This window comes from Engraulis encrasicolus, unplaced genomic scaffold (assembly GCF_034702125.1).
Source record: "Engraulis encrasicolus isolate BLACKSEA-1 unplaced genomic scaffold, IST_EnEncr_1.0 scaffold_29_np1212, whole genome shotgun sequence".
Lineage (NCBI taxonomy): Eukaryota > Metazoa > Chordata > Actinopteri > Clupeiformes > Engraulidae > Engraulis > Engraulis encrasicolus.
In genome coordinates, this window is record NW_026945588.1 from 843900 (window position 1) to 857889 (window position 13990).

General features: G+C 41.3%; 1 long non-coding RNA gene across 1 annotated transcript; it reads left to right on the forward strand.

The window, feature by feature from the left end:
• The first annotated feature begins 474 nt into the window (after nt 1-474).
• Nucleotides 475-1538, forward strand: LOC134443288 (uncharacterized). Its single transcript, XR_010033626.1, has 3 exons — nt 475-556; nt 998-1094; nt 1439-1538. It is a non-coding gene; the product is annotated as an uncharacterized LOC134443288 (long non-coding RNA).
• Nucleotides 1539-13990: the final 12452 nt, after the last annotated feature.

Consider the following 13990-nt stretch of genomic DNA (forward strand, 5'->3'; position numbering starts at 1 on the left):
GAGCTAGAACAGCAAGGTTACCACCAAAATTCCAGATGGATGATAATCCATCTGCGCGAGAGTCAGGTTAACTGACGATTGCATTGTGTAGTAAACATCATTTCCCCATCCTCATGTGACATGGTTTCATTCTGTAGGCAAAACAACAAACCACACTTCACCTGGAAAACAGAGCCAGGACTCACTGTCAGGTAGGCCTAAGTTTCAAATCCCTAAAGTATGCTCCTGAGTTAAGACCAGAGACCTTCCAATGTAAAGCTAACACCATCATCTGCTTACTCTGCATGTGTTTATATATTAGTAATAACATAGTAATGAAATATATGTTGTTCTCATCACCCTTCGTTTGTCATCATTTTCTTTACAGATGTCTGAAAATGTACAGTACACGCCAGCAGGTCTCACCATAGTCAACATCATTAAGGATTTGGCTGTCTGTCACTCCGACCTGAGAAGAGGCCCCATAGAGACACGGGACAAGGACCAGCCACTGTTGCCAGTGCACAACTGAGGACCCGACCAGCCTGCTGCCATCTATGATACTATATAGTACCCGGTATGTAACATTACACTACACTCAGCCAATGCTTTCATCCAAAGCGACTTACAGTTATTTTTACATGTGCCTCCCAATTTGAAGGGACAAAAAGTAATTGGACTGGATAAAAGTATACATCAAGCGTAGTAAACTCTCAGCGTTTGTCAGTAGCCACTATCTTCAATAATTACAAGGGTACCAATTCTATTGACAGATATGCATGCCCACACCATGAAACTACCACCCCATGATTTTCACTGATTAGGTAGCATGCTTTGAAACATGAGCAGCCCATCTCCTTATCTATTGTGTTTTCTTCCCATGAACCTGCCACTAATACAAGTTCAGCTACTTAATGTTGAGGTAAATAATGTAAACGATATAAGTATGTTAAGTTGTTGGTGTACCAAACAGTGACGTATTCTCATCACACTTCATATGCCATTATTTTATTTACAGCGGAGCGGTCTGAAGACGTGGAGTACACTGCAGCAGGTATCACATGAGCAAGGACTTGGGACACCGTCTCTGTTTACATCTATAGTGTATTACACAAGTGAGTGTACACCCTCATATTTCTGCAGATTTAATGGGACAATAAAGACATTTGAAAACTGAAAATGAAGTCTGCACTACAAGCTCATCACATTAAATAAGTGAAACGGGAGCTTGGTGAGCAGACTTAATTTTCAGTTGTTATTTGACTTTGTTAGTCCTGCACCCAAAACTTTTTTGAGAAGGATGTTCATGGGTTTTTCCTTTTTAAACAAATGTAGACATTTTTACTACACTGAAATGTTAGGCCTATAGTTACTCTATATATACCAGTGATATGCTTCAATTATGGTCATGTTACATTAATTATTTAAAAAAAAAATAGATTTGTATTTATTGTTACAGCTGAAGATGTGCACAGTACGCTGCTGCCTGCATCCTACCACCACAGAGGATCCGATATGCAGAACCAGCTTCAAAAACCATTGCAATTGTGAAACGCAGTTAATAAATGCTTATATACAGCAGCCCACACATTTTGTTTAATTTGTAATATTGGTTAACACGCTGTTGTTACAACTGTTAGATCGGTGTTTCCCAACCAGGGGTACATGTACCACTAGGGGTACGTGAACACAATGCAGGTGGTACGTGCATTGGCGGGTATCAATGAAAAAGAAATGTATGGAGCATAATCATATTGGGATAGAGGAAGATATACAGTAGAGCATGAGGGAGCGGGTACTCATGGTATGACAAATATGCTTAGGGGGTACATGAGACAAAAAAAAGTCGGGAGACACTGTGTGATTGAAGTAATACATTTCTTACAAGCTTGGGGAAGAATGTCCACTTCATGATTTGCAAGTTTAAAAAGCAGAACATAAGAGTGAATATTTCATTTTAATCTTAATGTCAAGCACACAAAACACCCAGATGTTTTGTCATAGCCTACTGTAGGTCAGCTATGTTTTACTAACTGAAAGGTGTTAAATTTGGTTTGTTTACCATACCGTCTACTTCTAAAGGGCCGTACACACACGTCGCTGCTATTTACTCGCTACTTGCTCACTCGCCTACTTGCCACTCGCTCTGGGTGATTTTGTTTACTGGTTGTCATGGTTCCCGCTGTCCGCGCCAATAACGTCCGTACGAAACAAAATGTAGGGCTACGCTGTTTAACGTTGATCGTGTGCTGTGCACAACCATGCATATGAGCCTTTGATGGTGTACACTGTATGTATTTTCCTCAACACTCTTAACCAAAGTGTGATGGCGTGCAGAAGTTGGGTGGTCAGAACACCACAGGGGCAACGTCACCTGTCAATAATCTGTATTCTGCATTCCAATTGGTTACTCGCTTAACTCGCGTCGCTCGAAGATAAAATAAGTTTATCTCAGAACCCGCCCACATCGCATTGCTTGTACTCTCCTCGCCTACTCGCCAGCGAGACTCGCTGGAACACGTAGACATTCTATTGACTTCATCCGCTGAGCGAGTAACTAGCAGCGACGTGTGTGTACGGCCCTTTAGAGTGATCTAAGAAAGAGAAGCTTTGTATTCTGAATCTTGTCAAAAACTGGGGGGATCAGCAAAAATGGTCATGATGACTGCTCGACACGGCAATCTTCATCTTCAACCTTCCGGATGACAGCTTGACGTCGAGGAGCCTTTCTTCAGCGTCCTTGGTTTGTCTGTCAAACGGAAAGGTTTGCTTAATTGTTTTGCATGTCATTTGATGCCCAAACATTCAAAGTTATTTTTTACAAATGTCCGTAGAGGATAAACTTGGTGTGGCAGACACTAACCAAATAATATTTTACGCAGATGTACAACATGAAAATTGGAGCATTCTGAGCTCACACAAATTCAATGTTGATACTGAGTATTGCTGACATGGATTATGTTTTGCCAAACGGTACGCCGACCCCAAAGGCACATCTGCATTTTCTGTGTACAGTTCTGTTTGTAACTTCCAGTTAATCTTTAATTGCAGCTACATTACAACATGGTGAAGTAAGCTAGGTCTTACGCCATTCGGCTGGCTCATGTTAAGATGCTAAAATTATTATGGTATCATAACAAGCTCTTCAAGGTTTCGTTATCCCAAAGTATCATTTCATTAATAGCATGGTATATTTGCCATACTTACCGATCACCAATTCCATTTGAACTTGTGTTGCTGTTTTTATGACAGTCAGGGGTTTCTGTGTTGACCAGTTCCACAGCTGAAAACTGGGTTCAATATTTCTGCTGGGGACGCCATGGATTGGCCATGGATTGGCCGGCGATGTCGACCTATCAGCAATGTAGCTCAACGTTGTCAAGGTGATTATTATATTTCCGTATTGGGGCGGAAGTAAATCAGTCGCGGTTGCTTCAAAACCGTTGAATGGAGTTCTATCGAACTACGCAGTCCAGTTATAGTATAGAAGTCAGTGGGCTGCTACCTAGCCTGTAGTGGTGCGCGGGTCACCCATTGACCTGCGGGCCGGGTGGGTTGGGTTGCAGTTTTTGTAAGTATCGCGGGTTCGGGTGGGTCGGGTCAAAATAGTGAAAACCCGCAACCCGGAACATTTGGAAATGTTGGTGAAATTGCAATTTTGTGTTACAGAATTTCTCAATTGCATACAGCCCTCATGATGAGCTGTGAGTTTCAACACAAAAAAAATCGCCCGCGCATCCCTATTGAACTGGCGAAAGCGCTCTCTTCGTCTTGCGCGCTCTCTCTCACTCACTCACTCACTCACACACTCACTCACACACAGGCAGGCAATTGAAATTGCCTCAGGAGTTGTTGCTTCGTTCGATTTTGATGTTTTGCACATTTCCTCAACTTAAGCCCTTAAAGCCTGTCCTTTGAAATAAATGTAGAAATCGGTTAATAATAATTGCGGTAATAAAGAATCCCAGCTGGCGATTACAAAGCTCTCTCTCTCTCTCTCTCTCTCTCCCCGTCTCGCTCTCCCCCCTCACTCATGTCGTTTCTTATTGTCTCGAACTGTGCTTTAAAATACATGTAGGCCTATGAAGTAATCAATTATCATTATAGTGTAAGGGATTTTCGATGCTTAAAGCGTTGCTATCTTCATGTTTTCCTGCCATATACAGTCCCACCAGGAAATCGCGGGCATTTTCTCAAAAAATCGCGGTCGGAATTGCCAGATGGTGCACGAGGATTTCCAGAAAATCGCGATAAAAGTTGCGGAGCTTCTTACTGTGTTGTTGCGATTTTGTTGCGGCATGAAGTGAAAGGTGCGATTTTTGTTGCGATTTTTAATGTGTTTCCCCACGCTTGAAAGTAAAGCACACTGCCACATTCCAGTCCTCTGGTGTTTTTATATTATTTCCATTTTTATATTATAATTTTGGTCCTTAAGCAAAGCAGGGAAGCGGCCAGGGCGAGTTTTTAGCCAGAATGTTGTCGTGAAAAGTTCCATCTCTTTCATGCTGCCATTACGACACCCTTCATTACAATGCTGTTTATGGCCGTTTGACTCTGTTTTAAATGTCATCACCGTTTCAAATTGTAAGCATACAAACTTCGTATCATATCGATATCCATTCCTTACTTAAACAGTGGATACATAATTAACTATAAGTAGGCGGGCGGAATTGGGCATGTCCACCCAGTTGAAGAGGGTGCGTGACATGAACTCTTGTGACTGAAATCCTGGTAATGTGAGTCGTCTACACATAGCCTGCCTGTGTCGGCGTTTAATTTTCAAGCTTGTCAAAAGCAACACAAATAAAAGCAGAGGGAGGGGTCGCTTTCGAAAGAAGGCATAGGCTTAGGTTTTTTTGTCTCCCGCGCCGTCAGCCGGCTTTAAATTAACGGCTGATGATCATCATTCAATGTAACGAGGATGGAGTTCACAGATTTCCTGTTGTGAAGGGTGCTTGCTGAATAATGCTCAGAAATTATATTAATTTTGGTGCTCTTGTGAATATAAAAGACGACGAGATTGTTATCTATAAAACACCACGTCTCCTGCAGAACGGAGGTCTCAGCTGTCAATCAATACCATCAATCGCAAGGAAGAGAGAAGGAGAGGGAGAGAGATTCCAACTTACTCCCACAGCTTTCCAACGTGTCTGCTCTGGTTTTATTCATGTTCAGTGTTCCTTGCCCGTTTGACCGCGCCAGGTTAAATGAAAGTGATTTGACGACACGGTCACGGTCACCAGTGCTCTTATCCAGCCATAGCCCAATTTGCGCGAAAGAGATTACTATATCGGCCAGGCACGCACGCAGCATTCACAATGAAGGATGGAAATTACTCCTTTGTTGTGGACAAGGCATTTGCGCATCTCAATTCGGAGGGAAAATGTTGCCTTCTGCATGCGCACAAGTCAAACACCAAAGTGGTCCAGCAGGTGTGGACCGCTTTAGAATAAAAAAAAACACATCTTGTTGTAGGAGCCCTATACTTGGCGTAATGTAGATGACTGTCATGAAGTGTTAGTTATATATTTATGTAGGCCTAGCACATTTTAAAAATGTAGGCCTATTGGTTATGCCAGACTAGTCATACATTTTCCCTCCTGTGACCATGCGAGCAGACGCGCAATGAGAACATGGCGTTTCCTACATTCGTATTTATTAGTTTTTTCCCCCTCACCAACTTTGTACATGCATAGTAAAGTGCTGGGACTGATTGCTATGTTACTTTTTTATTGTATTTTTTATTGCATTATCCTTTTTGAAAGGAAGTTTGTCGACGTCAGTGAAGTCAGCGCAACATGGATTGGTTCAAAGTGTTCAAAGTTGCGGGAAATCGCGGTGATTGGTTAAAGTTGTGCTCTCGCGCAGAATTCGCGGGAATTCATTGAAGTTGCAGACGCGATACCACCATCGCGATTTCCTGGAGGGACTGCATATAGCGTCATGTGGAATGTGTCATCAACATGATGATCAAGAATGAACAGGTGCTGCTTGTGTGTGATATGGTCTAGTGCTGCTTACTTGGGTGTAAGGTATCATGCTGCCTATAATAACGTTAGTATGCCCCATATTATTTATTAATGTAAAAATGTCAGCAATAATTTGCAAAAGGCCTATTTACAATTTCTCCTATGGCCCTGCCATTGTCACAAAGTTAGGCTATTGCTCTCAAAGCTCTCACTTGCACAGTTGTCGGTTTGAATTAGGTTACATTAGGGAACTTTGGTGTCCACACATTTGATTATACCTATAGGCTAGCCTATATTCTGTAAAATGTCACCTTTTAAAAATAATATTTTTTTCAGCTCATGTTTCGAATAGGTGTTTATGCACGCTCTCCTTGGCATTTGTTTGCACCGCCAAACTTGTCTGTGGGCTCGAAGGCTCACTTAAAACACGAGAAATAAACATGAGAAAACGCGATGCAAATGGTTGTAGCCTACGGAAAGCCGAAAGCCGGAAAGCCTACGGAAAGAGCAAGATTTGTAGCCTATATTTTGGTCAAGGCATCCTGTGACACCGTTGCAGACTGTCATGTGTTTTAGTTGTGAGGCACTGTACAAATAGGCGAATGATTGACAAACAGGTTATCTACTGTTAGAGACATCCATAATTGGCTTCCCTGGGTCTCCCACCCGCTTATGCTAATTCTTAATGTCATCGCTCCTAAAAGGCACGGCGCAACTCCATGCAAAGTTTAAATTAGTGCATGACTTCGTATTTTGCGACGTGGATTTACTCACATTTACTTTGGTACCGGAAGGACTTTATGCATGTTGCATAAGGGCTTGTTCAGGCGCACGGTTTGGATATGCCAGATGAAGCACGAATACAGTCACACAGTCTCGAGGAATGTTACGAGGACGTCATTGGGTTTTGGAGGGCTCACTGTTAGGTTTTGTCCCTTCTTTAGATGTTGGCAAGAGCGCGATGTCAGTGATTTGCGCTACTAGGCTACCACGCTTCAAGCGAGCGCGCACTCAGTTCGGTAGAGTGAGGGGGGCGATATGCATATCCAATGGACCTCCTAAAATGCATATAGTTCTGTCTGGTTTGGCCTAGCGTCACATTGGACATTGCATTAGAAGAATATGTCAGGGTTAGGCTATTTTGAGAATTCCGTTTTGACTTCTATTTGGATTTGGAGTGATGGTACACATTGATCATGACAGAGCTGCGCGGTCACACTAGATTTCGCCGCCAATCCTATTGATAACTGATGCATTAAATGTAACTTCTATCTACATCCAATGAGAATGACGGGGGTGTAACGCCGCATTATGTAATAACGGTGCAATATGTAATAATGTAACAAATTATTACATAATGCGGTGACAATTGCCGCATTGTGTAATAATTTACGCATTTCGTAATACATTTCTTGAACGCAATTCGTAATAACTTTTTTCTCATCTTGTAATAAATTATTACAAAATGCGAAATTTATTACGGAATGCGGCCGCAACTTTTTTTTTTTTGATGGAAATGTAATAACATGGTGCATTATGTAATAATCCATATGGCTATGTTTTTTCTGCACTTGGATTCAGTAGGCACAGCACACACATAGTCTCAGTGACATGGTAGTCAAGCACTGCCCTCTCTCTCTCTCATTCTTCTCAGTTCTCAAACTGCTCGAGAGTCGCGAATGATGCGGTTAAAACCATTAAGAAATCATTTCACAACTCGTGTGGCTTAGGGCCCCCTCACTACCAACTCTAGTCCCCACCACCGGGAAGCAAAGTGTAAGACTATTTCAGACTCTGCATTAGTCTCACTACATATATAGATCTCACTCATTCTACCCAACATGTAACTGTGTAATTGGAAGCATTATATTGCAAGGATTGGACGTAAACTTCTCAATGATGGTGGGTGGTGAGATGTCATTTTTTCATACACCAATTAGTTTTAATTGTAAAAACCCTACAATAAATGCAGAATATAACGATGAGTAATAGTTTGGAAGCGAAACTAAGCTATTCCTTTGTGATAAATAAGTTAATGTTTGAGAAACTTAGCTCCAAGAAGTGCAGTGCATGATGGGTACGCCCTTAGTCAGAAATGTAATGCATGGCCAATGCAGTAATGATAATATTTCTGTTGTTACGTACATGGCAAATTGTTTGGATAGCAACTAAATTTCACGAGTGAGGGGAGGAGCTAAGGACGTAGGCTCAGAGCTGGGTAGGTTGTCTGTTGGCCTAGATTGCGTACCCATCATGCACTGCACTTCTTGAAGCTAATGTTCTCAAACATTAACTTAATTATCACAAAAGAATAGTTTAGTTTTGCTTCAAAACTATTATTCTAATGTTCTGCATTTATTTTGGGTTTTTTTACAATTAAAACTCAGTGGTACATGAAAAAAATTACATCTCACCAACCCACCGCCATTGACAAATGTACGTTCAATCCTTGCAATATAAAGGCTCCTGTTACCTTCCTTACAATAATATGAACAAGAGAAAACTGAATGATTCAGCTGGGTATGTATTAATTATTTGATATACCCTTACACTTTGTAGATTGGAGGGGCTAGGTAGTGCGGGCCTGGGTGGTGTGGGTGCCCTAGGTAACGAGGGGGACTTTGGTAGTGTGGAGGCCCTGAGCCATCTGGGCTGACCAATGCATCACTTTAGAATAGGGACCCTTATTCCGCATCTGTTTTCACACTGTTCAGGGTTTGTTCACACAGTGTGTCGGGAGCTTATACACATTGTATTCTGCCACTTACTACTTACTAATAAATAGAAATAAAGGCTAACTGGTCCTTACTAAGGTTATATTAGTAATAAATCCCTAATTGGGCATGAACAAGACATTTGTGAATACATGCTTAACAACTGTCTTATTTTGCTTAGTACATGCCTTACAAGTTACTTACACATGCATTAATATTGTATGTATTAGTGCTAATAGATGTATCCCTAAAATAAAGTGTTACCAAAATTACATAGGTATGCTTATGTCCTATTTTCAATTTCAGTCCACTGTTCAATAGGCCTATTAGGCTGCAATCAAATTCAATAGCCTATGCTAATCCACATGCACGCGAAAAACAATAACCCAAGCGGCGGGACTAATTCGATTATATTCCTTCCAAAAATGTCCGAACGTCACAAAAATCAGTTATTTGCATTGTCCGTAATTATACCAAACAAAAAGGTATCAATAGAAGAAATCAAGTCTTCAGTTTCGATAATCCACGTTACAAATCCTCAACAACAGCAAGTCATTCCTTCTCTGCTATGAGGCAGGCAACGGAACAAGTGCAGACAGTAGGCTATATGACCACGTTGATGCTGCACGGCTTGAAAGGATTCTGTCTAAATTAAATATCTTGGATAGCCTATATAGACCTAGGCCTAACTAGATTTGTTGCAATACAGATTCATTTTCTATAAGTGTTCCGTTGGACTGACGAAACCGAACACGATCAAGTTTGCAACTTCTTTCCCTCATGCGCTGTCCGTCAGCACCACCTGTCATTAGACGTCCGATTAGCTTTCATTACGTGCTGAGGGAAAAAACTCTCGCCATTAGGCCTATGTGCTGTTGCACTGTTGTGAGGGATATCACCAAATAATTTAGATAAAAGTCAGAACATTATTTTGGCAATGAAAGGCACACAGGTGGCTGGAAGCTCAAGCAGTCTTCAGTCTGTTCATTTAAGTTTGTTGGGTGCTCTTGGATATCAGGGATCAGTTCATGTAGAGAGAAGAGTTCATCCAGGCACTCCAAAATAAGGTGTCCAAACGGGAAGTTACATTAAAAAGCCTTTAATGGTACTGGGCTGGGGTTACATTAAAAAGCCGACATGTTTCGACCTCACCAGGTCTTCATCAGGGCTACGTTCACCATTGAAAAGAAAGGCCTCCCTTAAATAGTGACATCACCACATGTGACCCATTACGCACTACACACATTTGCGCACACCATAGAAAACAAAGATTAAAAAATAGCCTGGGGTAATAAGTGATGCCACAGAAAAAAATGACCAGAAGTACAAATAAGCATCACAAAAATCACAATCACAATATCCTCATTTAGACCAGGATAGCGCATGGCATCCAGTTGGTGTATCCAAAAAGTCTCCCTCTGATTAAGTCTTTTTAGCCTGTCCCCACCTTTGGAAGAGGTTTGATATGTTCGACGCCCTGTATGCGCAGCAGAGAATCATTTTTACCATGGTATTCATTGAAATGTTTCGCCATGGGATAGTCAAAATTGCCCACTCTGATAGCATATTTATGTTCTGCTAGCCTATCTCGCATGCGCCTTTTTGTGCGTCCGATATAAAAGAACCCTTCAGCGCAAGGACAAGTTAGGCGGTATATGACAAATGTAGAATTGCAATTAATGAAATCTCTCTCTCCGTATTCTCTAAAGAAATTATTGAACTATCAGAGACCATTAATAAAAATCATAACTGCACACAACTCTGGCGGCAAGCAGTCGCACATGAACATGCCAACCAATCAGAAGAGATGTAGTGGAAAAAGTCACGAGACTTGCGTTGAAGCTCATACACAGGGTTGCCAGAACGGGCAGTCGTAGCAGAATATTGTGCACGGGGCAAAACGATAACTGCACAATTCATTCATTTCCGAAACAATTCACAAATAACAATATTTTAAAAGGGTCCTGAGCTAGTGGGGCCCCAGCTATGTCACGGTGGGGCCGTGGCCCCACTAAAAATAGTCTAAACTCGCCCCTGATCCGGACAGGCTTCAGAAAAATCCTCAATGACATTTGTCGGTTAACGCTAACCTTTAGGTTTGCTTAAAATTAGCCATCTGTACAGGACGTGTTTTTTATTTAATTTGTTATCATTTTTATTTTTGGCGGGTCATATTGGGCGGGTCGGGCGGGTTGCTTTGAAATCTCTCGCGGGCCGGGGCCGGGCGGGGCGGGGCGGGTGGAAATAGTTAATGTAAAATAACACCCACCCGCGCATAACTACTAGCCTGGTGTTGACTCGGTCATATTCTACTTGCTTTCATTCGCAGCCACCTGTTAATCAGGTATTTGTTGGAGCTGCTAAGGGCAAATGTTGGGTCTTTCTCAAATGCAAGGCCAGTGTCCTTCCAAGTGTATCAGCCTAATTAGTCACGCCCAGTGATTCGATACTTTTTGGTGAACTCTACAGAATATCCAATCACTGGCTATGACTAATAAAGGGTATCCAATCACTGGGCGTAACTAATTAGGCTGATAGACTTGGAAGGACACTGGCCTTGCATTTGAGAAATACCCAAAATGAAGTGGCTTGTAGTTGTAATGCTAAAACCGGACCTGTGTGCAATGAGCACAGCTCTTTGCAACTTGCTCATTCTGGAAAATGTATGATTAGGCTGCATGTGATGTAGTTTAGCGTTTAGCTTTAAGAGAAAGAAGAATTAACTGGCCAAGTTGTAAGTTGGTAAGTTGTGCAGTGCACGTCGCATGTCCAGAACATGTATCTGTAAACAAACGTAGCACGTGCATAGTAGCTTACACGTTGCCTTGTTACTGACGGCATATTCATGTTGTCTCGCATTTGACTGCTCATTTTCTTGCCGTAATGTAGTTTCACTGCAATCCTTAATGTTTAAACACGTTGTTCTCTCTCTCTCTCTCTCTCTCTCTCTCTCTCTCTCTCTCTCTCTAATAAAACCAGGCATATTCATGTTTAGCATTATATAGGCTACGTTTTTTTTTAAATGTCATCTTTGGAATCCTTATGTAATGCACCAAACGGCCAAATTACTTGACGAAATGAGGAGGGGCTGAAACAGGTGTTCTACTACTGAAGCTAGATTATTACATGCAATGTACACAAATCATAAAACATTTCTTATCCTCTGCTTCTGGCCTAGAAATGGAGACCGGGTCACCATTAAATACTAGCTCCTGCTCTGTTGTCATTGTCACTTCTGCTGCCAGTCCACCAGAGGCGATTCCTCTTTGAGTACAAGGGAGGCGCCGCCTCCTGTCCAAAATCACGGAGAATAGTATGTAAACTAATGCTTTACACGACTTAATAACATTACTATTTCAGACCCAGCTCCATAGAAAATGCATGTGCTCAACTTAGAGATGAAACCAATCTGTAATAAGACCCCGAGGCTCGCACGAGTTTTTTTTTCCGCTCATGACAACGCAAGCGAGTCGAGTCTCAATGGACTTCAATGGCATGTGGGATTGTACGCTTTTTCAATGGCAAAATGCTAAACGGTCATTGGCTATTGCCGTGAATTTTTTTTGATTTTGAGACTGAGCCTTACTGGGAGTGAATGGAGAAGGGGGGGGGGGGGGAGGGGGGGGGGGGGGGGGGGGTTACCAGAGACTGAACCTCCGACTTGTGATTGGGATAACCCTGTGTCAGTAAAATGCGGATGTTATTATTAATTTGACCAATATTCCATTTTCTTTGATTTGACCAGAGATTCTCTAAGCTATGAGAAAGGCATCTCTCATTGGCTCCCATTATAGCCCCGTTGGCGAACGTAGCCAAGTAAAAGTGAATGTGAAAATGAAAATGAATGGGAGCCTATTGGGCTACCCCTACTAACAATTTTCCGTTCCGAGAATGTTCCCGGAACATGAGGCGTTGGTTTTTTTTCCGGTTATTTTACGTTGTTTTTTGGGTCTGTTATGGTTATAATTTGGTTAACAGGAAAGTTTTTTTTTTGTTCTCAGAACGTTTTTTTGTATGGTTCCCGGTCGGTTCGTCTACGTTTTTTCACTGTTCCTTTATTCGTGTTCATGTTGGTTTTCAAAAGGTTCCCCTACAACATTATAGTAACCTTCTTGCATAGGCTATTTCCCATTAGGCCTACAAGCTGCAGACATATGACAACATAATGGGAAATGCCCATAATGTTGTCATATTTCTGTAGTTTGTAGGCCTAATTCATTATTAAAGTGTTGAATGTATTTGAAATGACAAGGCAAATGTTGAAGGATGATGATGTTTAATAGGAAAATATCAGGAATACAACATAGGTAAGAGGGTAACAGTGCAACATTACAGTGTTTTTTCATAATAAAATGCAAACAAGGCAAAAAACCCAAACAAACAACAAAAGCAAACAATGTAAAATGCACAAAATAAGAATGAAGATGGCAAAAATGGATGTGAGTGCATATACTGTGTTTCCAGTCTTGAGGCTGAGGGAGTGCCTAATTGACAAATATCAGGAATTCAACATGGGTGAGAACAGTGCAACATTATATTACAATTTCATCATAAAATGCCATCAAGGCTCAAAGTAAAATAAATAAATAAATAAAAACTATAAATAAATAAAATACAGAAAATAAAAATGTTGGTGTGTGTTTTCAGTCTTGAGGACCAGCTGACCTAAAAAGAATAAGAAACAAAAAGTTTAAACCAACTTAGTAGCCTACCAATGTTTCATTTAATTAGCTTATTGTGACTATTCATTGATTGATAAAAGACACACTGAAGTTTAATTTACCATCTGTGTAGTCCAAATTTCAGAGTATGCCCAATGCTATTCTCAATATTCGCTTCCTGCAGGACAGAGAAGTTCTGCGTGTAGGTCTCTGCAAATGGATGTAAAGAAAGGTGGGACATTTAAATCTGAATCAAACTTGGCATAACACATTTACACAGATATTTTTTTATGGAGAATATACCTGCTAATCTTACCTGTTATAACTTTGCAAAGGGTCAGGTTCTGGAATTCATGCACGTTCTATTCCTCCTCAGGCTGTAATGTCCCAGGACATGGTGTGTGGGTAGCCACCCACGGCGGACAGCAGCTGCCGTATTCGCCCATCCCAGGCTTTCCCAAGGTCTACAAAAATTAAAGCAGATGATGAAAATGAAATATGAAAACTAATATGGAAAACATTATGTGGTCTATCTTCATTAGCCAAACCAGTACATTATACATTACATACAGCAACACATAATTCAGATAATTATGCCAAAATAATTACCATTTGGTTTCTCATTTCTGGTTGAGCCAGGCTTCTGGCTAGCTCCACCAGCTTATGC